Source organism: Phacochoerus africanus, chromosome X, assembly GCF_016906955.1.
Source record: "Phacochoerus africanus isolate WHEZ1 chromosome X, ROS_Pafr_v1, whole genome shotgun sequence".
NCBI lineage: Eukaryota > Metazoa > Chordata > Mammalia > Artiodactyla > Suidae > Phacochoerus > Phacochoerus africanus.
The window spans coordinates 39,161,428-39,174,929 of record NC_062560.1 but is presented as its reverse complement, the minus strand read 5'-3'; the positions used below and the strand labels follow the sequence as shown (position 1 = coordinate 39,174,929).

General features: G+C 47.3%; 1 pseudogene; it reads right to left on the bottom strand.

Annotated features, from left to right (window-relative positions):
- Nucleotides 1-323: 323 nt before the first annotated feature.
- LOC125118010 (GTP-binding nuclear protein Ran-like) lies at nucleotides 324-4,199 on the bottom strand (annotated as a pseudogene).
- Nucleotides 4,200-13,502: the final 9,303 nt, after the last annotated feature.

Here is a 13,502-nt window from a genome sequence, read left to right as displayed (position 1 = left end):
CTCCCCCTTGCACCTCCCTGCCAGCCCCGGGCACCCGCGCCCCTCGCCCCCCACCCCCCCGTGCTTGCCGCACCCCATCGCTTCCGGGCTCCACGCAGGGGATCAGGATCGGAGCCTGGGGATGCCGGGGCTCCCAGAGAGTGTGATTCAAAGGGGCAGAGGGTCCCGATCCAAAAAGTCTGGGAGCCGCAGGGTGACCGTGAGCCCCAGGACCATGCGCTTGCCATCTGTCCCCTCTCAAGGATGGATTCGGGGATGCAAGGGTGGCCCCGATCGGTGAAAGAGGCTTCCTCCCTTCCCTGGAGGGGTTGGAGGGTCGTAATTCAGGCTGGCCCGCCTTTTCCAGCGCCTCTCAACCCCACCACCCCCACCTGGAGCCAGAGCCCGCGCCGGCCGGTCGGGCAAATCCGGCAGGCGGGCCCGGGCACAGTCTGCAGCGATGGGGCAGGAAGGAGGGAAGGCGAGCTGAGCAGGCGGCCGGCGAGGGAGGCCAGAGGCCGCAGCTCCTCAGGGCCGCCTCCTGCCCGGGGCTGGGGGGCTGGGAGGCTGGAGCCCTGCCTCGCGGAGCGGGGTGGGTGCCGGCTGCCTTTGGAGTAGGCTGTGGAGGTGGATAGAGTCCGGCCGGGCCCCTCACCCTTGCTCCCCTCATGACACACCCAGAGTTTTACGTAATATCGCTTTGCCGTTCGGGGGGAATTGGAGAGTATTTGGAGAGTTGAAATGTGGCCTGCTGGGGGAAAAAAAAAAGGTTTTCATTCTGTGTCTTATACAATCATGTACAAAGATGAAATGCGTTGAATCTGAAGTATGTATATACAGTTTTCTAATGAAATCTTTCCAACCTTCCCCTTTATTTTTTACTTTCTGCTGTGGAAAATTTCAAGCATATGCAAAAATAGCTGAGTAGATAACGAATCCCCAGCTTCAACAATTATCAAGGTAGGACCAATTTTGCTTCCTCTCTATCCCCGCCCACTTCCCCTCCTGTTCTGTCTTCCTTTTTGAATGATAAATTGAGCTTGCTCTTTAATTAGCCTTCGCTGTGTGATAAGCCTCCCAAGGCAAAGGGGCCCAAAATAACAGTAGTTTATGATTTGTTATGGTTGTGGTGGGTGGTGCTGGGTACTTCCTTTAGTCAGTTTTGACTGGATTCACTCAAGAGGGAGGATCAGTTGGGCTGGAAGTTTCCAGATGGCCTCGCTTACATGTCTGGCTGTGGACTAAGACTCCTCAGGTCTGTCCTTCTCGGCTTTTCACGTTCTAAATGGACTTCTTCTTCTTTTTTTTTTTTTTTGTCTTTTTGGGGCCAGACATGTGGCACATGGAGGTTCCCAGGCTAGGGGTCCAATCGGAGCTGTAGCCCCTGGCCTACGCCACAGCCACAGCAACAGCAATGCCAGATCTGAGCCGCATCTGCGGCCTACACCACAGCTCACTGCCACGCCGGATCCTTAACCCACTGAGCGAGGCCAGGGATCGAACCTGTGTCCTCATGGATGCTGGTCAGATTCATCTCCACTGAGCCATGATGGGAACTCCCTAAGTGGACTTCTTTAGATAGTAACCAGAACATTCTGAGAGAATCAAGGCAGAAGCCTCAAGCTTGCTAAGCTAACTGTGGGGATCTCAAGTCCCTTCCATCCACTTCTGTTGGCCAAAGCAGGTGACAAGGCCAGCCCAGACTCTGGGGTAGGAGGGTAGAGAAAGAGGCCTCACTTGGATGCGGAGAATGAAGTGCAGGGATACACCGCAAAGTGAATATGAGCATGGCTGGGATTGGTGGCCTTTAACCAATTGGCAGAGTTAGCTTTTATAACATAACTATTTTTTTCTTCTTAGAGCAGCACCCATGGCATATGGAGGTTCCCGGGCTAGGGGTCGAATTGCAGTTATAGCCTCTGGCTTACGCCACAGCCACAGCAATGTGGGATCTGAGCCGTGTCTGTGACCTACCCCACAGCTTGTACATTGCTGGATCTTTAACCCACCAAGCAAGGCCAGGGATTGAACCTGCATCCTCACAGACATTATGTCAGGTTCTTAACCTGCTGGGCCACAACGGGAACTCCTATAACAACTTTTTATATGTTTTTTGCTTGCAACAGCCACACTCAATTCCTGATCTAGACTTTTTAATGACGAACACTTCAAATGCTTGATAGTCACTATCACGGAGAAACTTTGTCAGCAAGGTTAAGCAATTGACTTTTTTTTTTGGTCTGGACCTGTGGCATGCAGAAGTTCCCAGGCCAGGGGATAGAACCCAAGCCATAGCGGTGACAATGCTGAGTCCTTAACCACTAGGCCACCAGGGAACTCCAGCAATTGACTTTTTTTTTTTTTCTTTTTCAGCCACACCCACAGCATGTGAAAGTGTCTGGGCCAGGGATCAAATCCGAGCTGCAGCTGCCACCTATGCCACAGCTGCAGCAATGCTGGTCCTTAACCCACTGCGCCAGGCCACAGATTGAACTGGCACCTCCATAGAGACAAGCCAGATCATCAACCCACTGCTGCCACCGTGGGAACTCCAGAAATTGACATTTTTAATTATCCATTTAATATCGTATAACAGGAGTTCCCCTTGTGGTGCAGCAGAAACGAATCCTACTAGGGACCATGAGGATGTGGGATCGATCCCTAGTCTCGGTCAGTGGGTTAAGGATCTGGCATTGCCATGAGCTGTGGTGTAGATCGCAGACACAGCTCAGATCTGGCGTTGCCGTGGCTGTGGTGTAGGCCGGCAGCTGTAGCTCCAATTGGACCCCTAGCCTGGGAACCTCCATATGCCGCGGGCGTGGCCCTAAAAAGACAAAAGACAAAAGACAAAAAAAAAATCATATAACAGTTGAAGTTATATTTAAAGAAGCTGACAGCTCTTCCTTTAGTGGACAGATGAAAAGTTGCTTGTGGTAAAGCAAATCTTTGACTCTGAGCACCTCTCTGCCTATAGGCACTGAAAATGAAGCTCAAGTTCTTATTTGCAGGAGGTACGTGCTTTATGAGAACAGCAGACCTGCAGCTGGCGTGGACACTGTAAAATTACACATCAGCCACAAAAGGATAGAGGCATCTGATACATGTGGAGATGGGGTTTCAGGGCACGCTGTGGGGACCCTGCTTTGCCAGCTTCATGTTACACTGCCAAGGATTGGTCCATGACAACAGCTGGTGGGGCAACAATAGGCAGGGCAATGAACTTCAAGTTAGGGCCTCCAATTAGTTGTTCCCTTTTTTTTTTTTTTTTGGCCACACCCATGGCATATGGAAATCCCCCAGGCCAGGGATCAAATCTGAGCCACATCTGCAACCTACACCACAGCTGCAGCAACACCAGAATCTGAACCTACCGCGCCAGGCAGGGGATTGAACCCGTGTCTCCATCGTGACCCAAGCCACTGCAGAGACAATGCTGGATCTTTAACCCACTGCACCACAGTGGGAACTTCATCCAATTAGTTTTTGAACAAGCCAAAAGAAGGGCTCTTCAAAGTTGTACTTACTTTTAGCAGAAATGTCATAGTACTAGAGATTCTTCTTTTGATGGAAGATGGTAGATTTTGCCTTAACTTTCCTTTCCTCAGTGTCCACTTGGCTGGAGTTCCCATTGTGACACAGCAGAAACAAAACCAACTAGTATCCTTGAGGATGCAGGTTTGATCCCTGGCCTCTCTCAGTAGGCTAAGGATCTGGTGTTGCTGTGAGCTGTGATGTAGGTCGCAGATGAGGCTCAGGCCCCACGTTGCTGTGGCTGTGGCATAGGCTGGCAGCTGTAGCTCCGATTGGACCCCTAGCCTGGGAACTTCCATATATGCTGCAAATGCAGCTCTTAAAAAAAAAAAAAAAGCAAAAAATCCACTTTCTTGCCACACAACATAATGGGGATGTTTTCACATACTTGTACCAAATCTCTATGCCAGTTAGGCATATTCTTATAAGCTCTTGATGTTACATCAAACATTGTAATGACACACTGGGTTTGAATATTATAGCCATCTCTCCATCCACCAAAGTTCTCCTGACCCATACATTAAACTTAATGGGTCCTCTGCTGGTGTGAAACACAAGGGAATGGACCTCAAACCCCAGCATGGCTACATTCTTCTCCACTTCACCAGTCAAGTCATGTTTCATGAATGTAGTTTTTCCATCACCAATATAAGGTTGAGCTGAGCTTGTGATTCTCCTTGGGTAGCCATCATGATGTTTCTTCCAGAAGCATCCCCATGCTCCATCTGACTAAGGGCACTATGACCACTATTCTTTGTGTGTTTGTGTGTGTGTGTGTGTGTGTGTGTGTGTGCATGTGTCTTTTTAGGGCCACACCTGTGGCATAGGGAAGTTCCCAGGCTAGGGGTCCAATTGGAGCTACAGCTGCCGGCCTACACGACAGCCACAGCAACACCAGATCCCAGCCACATCCTCAACCTATGCCACAGCTCACGGCAATGCTGGATCCTTAACCCACTGAGCGAGGCCAGGGATTGAACCCACATCCTCATGGTTCCTAGTCAGGTTCATTTCTGCTGAGCCACAGTGGGAACTCCCTGTGACCACTCTTCTTGCATTTACTATTACCACGATAGCATGGCCTATCTGTTTACCCCCTTGTAAGATTAGGCAACAGTCTACAAGACTGCTGTCACTTCTGACACCAACTACAGAGTTCAGGGGCCCCAAGACTACCTGTAGTTCTGATTGTTTGCTAGAAAGTCTCACAGAACTCACTGCAAGCTATTATACACATGGTTACAGTTTATTACAGTAAAAAGATATGGGGTACAATCAGTCAAGGGAAGAGACACAGGGGACAGGGTCTAGAGAGGTCCAAACACAGAGCTTGCATTTGCCCTTTCCCAGTGGTGTCATGGACAGTGCTTCCTCCTCCCAGCAACTGTGTGTGATGATATGCAGGGAATATTGCCAACCAGGGAAGCTCACCCTACCCTTGGTGTCCAGAGTTTTTACTGGGTTGTCCACTCTCTGGAGGCTGAGCTGATACCATGTGACCCAAAGCCCCTGCTGTGAATCACGTTGTTCAGCTAGCTGGCATGGCCTAAGACCCCCAGGTAAACAAAGACACTCTTTTTTTTTTTTTTTTTTGTCTTTTTGCTATTTCTTTGGGCCGCTCCGCTCCCGTGGCATATGGAGGTTCCCAGGCTAGGGGTCGAATCGGAGCTGTAGCCACCGGCCTACGCCAGAGCCACAGCAACGCGGGATCCGAGCCGCGTCTGCAACCTACACCACAGCTCACGGCAACGCCGGATCCTTAACCCACTGAGCGAGGCCAGGGACCAAACCCGCAACCTCATGGTTCCTAATCGGATTCGTTAGCCACTGCGCCACGACAGGAACTCCCAAAGACGCTCTTATTAGGCAAGACATTCCAAGGGTTAGAGATGAACTTCCAGGAGCTAGGACAAAGGCCAGGCCTTTCTTTGAGCAAGGTTCATTCTTCACTGCACACCCTCATTCTGCTTTTTCTCTCTCCCTTTCACCACATCCCTTTCCCTTCCACCTCTCCCCTGTCCTAGGCTGAGAGGTGACACCGTTTGAAGGTCAATGAAAGGGGTGGGGGGATTTTAGTATTTCCCTCCCCAGGTCTCCACCACTTTGTGTCCATGGCGCTGTGTGGCAGAAGCCAGCCATGTAGCAGTCTGCCAGGCAAGCCCTAGGAGATGGCAGGTGAGTGTGGAGAGCACGGGGGGCGGGGTCTGAGCAGCTAGTGGAGCTCCTGGTCCCCCCGCAACCTGGTCAGCTGGGACATGTCCAAGGCGCCATGTCTGCTCCCTGGAGTGTAAGGGTCAGAGAGAGGCACCTGCGCAGCCCTGTGCTAAGTTGCCTGTGGTTCTGATCGCCACTCCCAAGTCCAAGTTGAACCCTGAACTTCAGGTAGAGGAAGATCTTCTAACACTACACCCTAGGAGACCAGGCATCTTGGAGATTACATGTGACTCTGGGAAGGATAGCTGCAGCCAGAATGGGGGATAGGAGTAGATGATGACTTTGGAGTCCCAGAAGCCTACCTGGTCTTCTTCTTCTTCTTCTTTTTGGCTGCACTCACAGCACACAGAAATTCCTGGGCCAGGGATCAAACCCGTGCCGCAGCAGTAACCAGAGTTTCAGCAGTAACGATGTCAGATCCTTAACCTGCTGAGCCACCAGGGAACTCCAAAACCTACTTGTTTTTAAGAGTAAGTGACAGATTGTTTGCAAAAATGGCTACAATTCCACTTATGTGAAGTATCTAAATAATCAAATTCATGGAGGCAGAAAGTAGAATAGAGGCTGCCAGGGGTTGGGGAAGGGGGAAAGGGCAGTTATTGTTCAGTGGGTACAGAGTTTCAGTTTGGGATGATGAAAAAGTTCTGGGGTTGACAACACCTAATGCTGGCAAGGATGTGGAACAACAGGAATTCTCATTCATTGCTGGTGGGAATGCAAAATGGTACTGCCACTATGGAAGATCGTTTGGCAGTTTCCCAGAAAACTAAACATACACTTACCATATAATCCAGTGCTTGTGCTTCTTGGCATTTACCCAAAGGCATTGAAAACTTATGTCCACACAAAAACATGCACAGAAGTTGTTTATAGCAGCTTTATTCATAATTGCCTAAACTCAGATGCAACCAAGATGCCCTTCAGTAGGTGAATGGATAAATAAGCTGTGGTGCATCCTGACAATGGAATATTACTCAGCACTAAAAAAGGTGAGCTATCCAGCCATGAAAAGACACATAGGACCTTAATGCATCTTACCAAGTGGCAGAAGTCCATCTGAAAAGGCTATATACCACATGGTTCCAACTATATGACACTCTGAAAAAGGACAACTAGGGAGACAGTAAAAAGATCAGTGGTTGCCAGGGGTTGGGAGAGAGGGAGGGAGGAATAGGAGAAGCACAGAGGATTTAGGAAGCAGTGAAAATAAATGGTCCTGTACTAACTGTAAAAGTGCTTGATGAATGAAAGCTAGCACTTTTTAAAAAGTCTGTTTAGGAGTTCCTTTGTGGCTCAGTGGGTTAAAGATTCGGTGTTGTCATTGCTGTGGTTTTGGTTACTACAGTGGTGAAGCTTCGATCCCTGGCCCGGGAACTTTCATATGCCATGGGTGCAGCCAAAAAAAAAGAAAAGTCTATTTTATTTATTTATTTTTTTGTCTTTTTTTTGTTGTTGTTGTTGTTGTTGTTGCTATTTCTTGGGCCGCTCCCGCGGCATATGGAGGTTCCCAGGCTAGGGGTCCAATTGGAGCTGTAGCCACCGGCCTACGCCAGAGCCACAGCAACGCGGGATCCGAGCCGCGTCTGCAACCTACACCACAGCTCACGGCAATGCCGGATCGTTAACCCACTGAGCAAGGGCAGGGACCGAACCCGCAACCTCATGGTTCCTAGTCGGATTTGTTAACTGCTGCGCCACGACGGGAACTCCAGAAAAGTCTATTTTAAAACAGTGTTGAATGGAGTTCCCATCTTGGCACAGCAGAAACAAATGCGACTAGCAACCATGAGGATGTAGATTCGATCCCTGGCCTCGCTCAGTGGGTTAAGGATCCAGCATTGCCATGAGCTGTGGTGTAGGTTGAGGATGTGGCTCAGATCCTGTGTTGCTGTGGCTGTGGCGTGGGCCTGGAGCTATAGCTCCGTTTCAACCCCTAGCCTGGGAACCTCTACAAGCCACGGGTGCAGCCCTAAAAAAAAAAAAAAAAAAAAAAAAAAAAAAGCAAAAAATAAATAAATAAATACAGTGTTGAGGAGTTCTCACTGTGGCGCAATGGATTAATGGTCCGGCTTGTCTCTGTGGTGGCACCAGTTTGATCCCCAGCCTGGGAACTTCCATATGCTGTGGGTGCAGCCAAAAAAAAAAAAAAAGAGAGAGAAATAAAAACAGTGCTGGAAATGGATGGTGGTGATGGTTGTACAACCTATAAATCTATTTAATGCCGCTGAACTGTACACCTGCAAATGGTTTAAATGGTCAGTTTTATGGTATGGATACTTTACCACAATAAAAACAAATTAAGTACATCTTTACTCCAGTAACTTTAGATGCCTTATACTTTATCATACACTACATTGCCAAATGTGTTTGTGTCTCTTTGACTTTCTCTGATCTATTCCACTGGTTTTTCTTCTACCCATGTACTAATACTACACTGTTTCATTCTAGAGGCTTTATAGTATTTTTAATATCTGTTAGAAAAAATTGTGAAATTTATGCCAATGAATTTGACAACTTATGAAATGGAAAAATTCTTTGAAAGATAAACTGCCAAAGTTCAGTCAAGAAGAGATACACTGTTTAGCCTTAATATCTATTAAAGAAATTGAATTTATTGAAAACATTCTTACAAAGAAAACTCCAGGCCCAGCTGACTTCATGAGAGTATTCCAATAAATATTTAAGGACAAAATTAGTCAATTCTCCAGAAACGCTTTCAAGAAATTGAAGAAACTATTTCCGAGAATCTGACTAGTATCCATGAGGATGCAGGTTCGATCCCTGGCCTTGCTTAGTGGGTTCCAGATCCATTGTTGCCATGAGCTGTGGTGTAGGTTGCAGATGCGGCTCGGATCTGGTGTTGCTATGGCTGTGGTGTGGGCTGGCAGCTGTAGCTCTGATTTGACCCCTGGCCTGGGAACTTCCATATGCTGCAGGTGTGGCCCTAAAAAGACAAAAGAAAAGAAACTATTTTCGAAATCATTCATGAGGTCCTCAGCATTACCTTATACCAAAATCAAACAAAACTATTATAAGAAAACTATATACCAATATACTTCAGGAACACTAATGCGAGGGTTCTTAAAATTTTAGCAAATCAAATCCAATAATACATAATAAGAAAAAAATACATCATATCTGAGTTGGTTTTATCCCAAGAATGTGAGGCTGGCTCAGTATTCAGAAATAGATCAATGTAGGAGTTCCCATTGTGGCTCGGCAGGTTAAGAACCCAACAAGCATCCATGAGGGCTCAGATTCGATCCCTGGCCTTGCTCAGTGGGTTAAGGATCCGGCGTTGTCCTGAGCTGTGGTGTAGGTCACAGATGTAGCTTGGATCTGGCGTTGCTGTGGCTGTGGTATAGGCCGGCGGCTACAGCTCTGATTCGACCCCTAGCCTGGGAACCTCCATATGCCACAGGTACAGCTCTAAAAAGAAAAATAAAATATTGATCAATGCAATTCACTATATTAATGACAAGAAAAACCATATAATCATGAATGGACAAGGATGTGAGGATATACATATATATACACACACACACATATAATGGAAAACTACTCAGCCATAAAAAGGATGAAATCTTGCCATTTTCGACAACATGGATGAAACTTGAGGATATTATGCTAAGTAAAATAAGTCAGACGAAGAAAGATAAATACTGTCTACTAAGCTTTATGGTTGGTTGGTTTGTAGCAAAAGCTAACTGACTCAGAGTCTGGTAAATAAGGACTTTCCTGATGAGGAGCTCAACCCTCTACCTTAAGCTGGAGTGTTTGAGGGACACAATGTAACTGAGCAGGACCTGATGGGGCCTTCCCAGAACAGACACCCCCCACCAACCATGTCCTCCACCTGCCTCTTGTCTGTAGAAAAGCTTTAGCCTCCTAGGCCTTCCTCCAGTTCCAAAGAACAAAATTAATCAGAGAAGTGAGAAAATTCAGAAACAACGGAAAACAGTCAAGCAAGGCAAAATAATAATATTTTAGTCATTAAACAAAGTCAAGGGGGAGTTCTAATCGTGGCTCAGTGAAAGCAAATCTGACTAGCATCCATGAGGATGCAGGTTCCATCCCTGGCCTTGCTCAGTAGGTTAAGGATCCGGCGTTGCCCTGAACTGTGGTGTAGGTCGCAGATGCTGTGGCTGTGGTGCAGGCCGGCAGCTACAGCTCTGATTCAACCCCTAGCCAGGGAACCTCCATATCCCTCAAGTGTGGCCCTAAAAATCAAAAAAACAAAACACAACAAAACAAAAAAAACAGAGTCAAGGACTTTAGTTCCTCCTCAAAGGCTATAGGTAATATTCTGAACCAAATCCTTTGAGTTGCTTTGCAGAAACTGAAACCCCCACCAGGTGGAAGAAGTTAACTCTATGCTACGCCCACATGTGCGAAGACCCCAGACCAGGTGGAACCGGAAGGTCGATGACGTTGACGCCCAATGACCTCACTACCAACCAATCAGAAGAACGTCCACGCACTGATCACACACCAGCAAGCCCCGCTCTCACCTTTTGTCTTTAAAAGCCCTCCCCTGACCACCACGAGGAGTTCGGTCTTTGCACGAGCAGCTGCTTGGTCTCCTCGTAGGGCCCCTGCAGTAAACGCTGCGCTTTCCTTCACCACAGCCCGGGGTCAGTAGATTGGCTTTACTGCGCATGGGCCAGCGGACAGACATTTGGTTCGGTAACACTCACAGCTCGGGGAAAACTTTTGGAGATGGCTATTACCTTCCATGATGCTGCAGAAGCCTAGGACTTCTTGGAGGTCAAGTTTCCAACCTTACGAGGCTCAAGGTTGCAGCTTTAGCCCTTCCTGGACATCAGAATCCAACAGGAAGGAGATGTGGGTGAGCGGCCAGGCTGGCCCTTCAAGAAGCAGGCCCACCGGCTCCTCTGTGGGCCTCCGGCATCCTGTGCGGGCAGCCCTGCCCCAGCACCTCCAGGAAGGCTGGCGGGCCCACCGCGCTTCACCTAGTGGGAGGATCACACAGGCCAAGATTAATGCTAAATTCAGAGTTTCACGTCTGCTGGCCCTCAGTGCTAGCCCAGTTTTTATTTTTTTTAACAAAAACAACACTATTTTGGTGCCGTAAACCTATTTTTCACCATCTGGCATAGCCTTCTGCCTATGTTTCTTCTTCTAGTACAGCCTGACAGGAAGAAGCCATCATGCGACTGGAAACTCCACACCAAAGAGGGCACTGAGGATATTATTGTGCCTTTGGGTGGATGAGGCACCGCTCTGCGGCTTGAGTCACTTAACTCTGAGCAACAAACTTTCAAAAAAACCCTCTTTCTCCAAATGTCCACAGAACACGACAAAGGACGTTTACCTCGTGAAACATTAAGGTAAAATGAAAAATGAAAGTTTGAATTTTTTTTTCCTTTTAGCCTAACAGATGCTGACAATCTTAAAATACCCAAGAGACTAACGAGGAAGAGAACCCACCCCTTCTGTCTGAGGGATGGTGACAGCATAGCCCCAAGCTGTGCTCTCCAATTTCTTGCAGGAGGGTGGGCAGGGGGTGGAGGGGATGGGGGGGGGGGTGGTGAGTGACACTCTGGGAATGGAAGCCACTGGGAGAACCAAGAGGAAAAGTAGCTTAATGAGTAAAAATCATTCTGGTTGGATCAAGCTTTTAATAACACTGGTAATTTTGTGATTGAATTTTCTGGAGTAGAAGTTGGCTGTTGGACTTAGGTTCACCAGCGCCTTTTTGCAGATAAAAAGAGCTGCTTCGAAGCACACAAATGTCTCTAGAAAAGAGGTCTTGTGCCTCTTTTTACTTAATGAGCCTACAGTTCTTGGTTTTTGTGTCTGTGGTGTGTGGGTGTAGGTGTGCGGTGGCTCCAGATTTTGTGGGTTTTTGAAGATTACATAATTTGGAGGGCCTTTAAAAAAAAACCCAGAAAATTGTGAATACAGAATTAGGTAGGAAAGGGATGTTCTTTAAAATCAGAAAGAAAACACAATACAGAACATCTGAAAAGCTGGGAAATACCTCAAATCTCACATAATTAGAAAATTGGCATAAGGTTTTGTTAACTGCCTGACAAATCTCTGTAACATGTTTTTCCCTGTAATTTTTGGCTTCAGACTCTTTGCTTATCTTTTCATGTGACAACAATCTTGTAATATCACTTTCTAGCAAGAGGGTAGAAAGAGAATTCATTCTCATTTTCTTCCAGCATGGTGGATGGGAATTTGGTTTTCATTATTGATGGTTTAGAAGAATTTCAGCTTTGCAATTAGTTATTAGTAATGCTGTGCACATTTTTAAGACTGCCGTAAAATTTGGGGAAAACTTGGAGTTCCCGTCATGGCTCAGTGATAACGAACCTGACTCGTATCCATAAGGACGCAGGTTCGATCCCTGGCCTGGCTCAGTGGGTTAAGGATCCGGTGTTGCCGTGAGCTGTGGTATAGGTTGCAGATGTGGGTCAGATCTGCTGTGGCTGCAGTGTAGGCCGGCAGCTGCAGCTCCAATTTGACCCCTAGCCTGGGAACTTCTATAAGCTGCATCCCTAAAAAGACTCTCCCACCCCCTCCAAAAAATGGGGGGGAAAACCGTTAAGTTTTTTTTCATACAAAAGTTGTAAAATTTCTGGGCATATCAAGGATTTGAATATGTTCAGAGACCGTCCTGAAATACTCTGAATTGACAGTACTCAGCCAAATTGACCTCAGTGACATGTAGAGATCTATTATGAGGTTTATGTTATTTCCATTGTTGGTATTTTGGTCAAATCAGCAAGAAATTAAATATTTTTCCAAAGTGTTCACATACTCCATTTTTTTTTTTAAAGCAGATGATGAAACAATCTCCAAACCCACATATTACCTTTATTCAAAATTTCTGGGAGTTCCCATGGTGGCTTGATGGAAACAAATCTGGCTAGTATCTATGAGGATGTGGGTTCGATCCCTGGCTTCACTCAATGGGTTAAGGATCCAGCGTTACCCTGAGCTGTGGTGTAGTTTGCAGATGTGGCTCGGATCTGCCCTTGCTGTGGCTGTGGTATAGGCCAGCAGCTGCAGCTCCAATTCCACCCCTAGCCTGGGAACTTCCATATGCCTTGGGCGCGGCCGGAAAAAAGAAAAAACAAAATTTCTCCCTTTCTCTTTTGGTATGATCTGAAAGAAATGTTGTTGCAATTTACTTCTCCACGCCAGAATCGATTCTACTGGTTATATATGGACACATTTGAAAAACAATTTCATTTTATGGGGAGTTTGCAATTATAGTCACTGCATTATTGATGATCCGCCTGACAGGAAAAACTCCCATTTTGAGCTGCTCCTAAGTTTAGGCTTTTGCTGATGGGGAGAACTTCCTACAGACCAGCTTCCGGCTCTGTGCGTTGCAAACCTTGTTTCTCCTCCGCCTCCTCCCACATCCCAGCTGCTCTAGTCATGATGCCAGGTGGGCAGTGGGATTATTCCTGGAAGTCATTCCTACCCCGGGGTGGCCAGTAATAACCGCCTATGTAAACAGATCCCCTTGAGGTCTCAGTAGAGTGTATCCCCAATTCACCTTCCTCTCCGCCAGCTTCCCAGGTGTCAGGACCTGAGGGGAAGTCTGACCAGGGTGGGGAGAGAGCCATCTTAACCAATGACAATTCAATACAGATCTTAACCAATGTGCAATTTGCTTCCGCACACTGTGGCAACACGGACGAGCACGTGACTGCATTGCTGGGGCCCCGTCAAGGGGCTTCTGCAAAATGAGGGATCCTGCCGCTAAGCTTCATCAGCTCTCCGGAGGTACGAGCCTG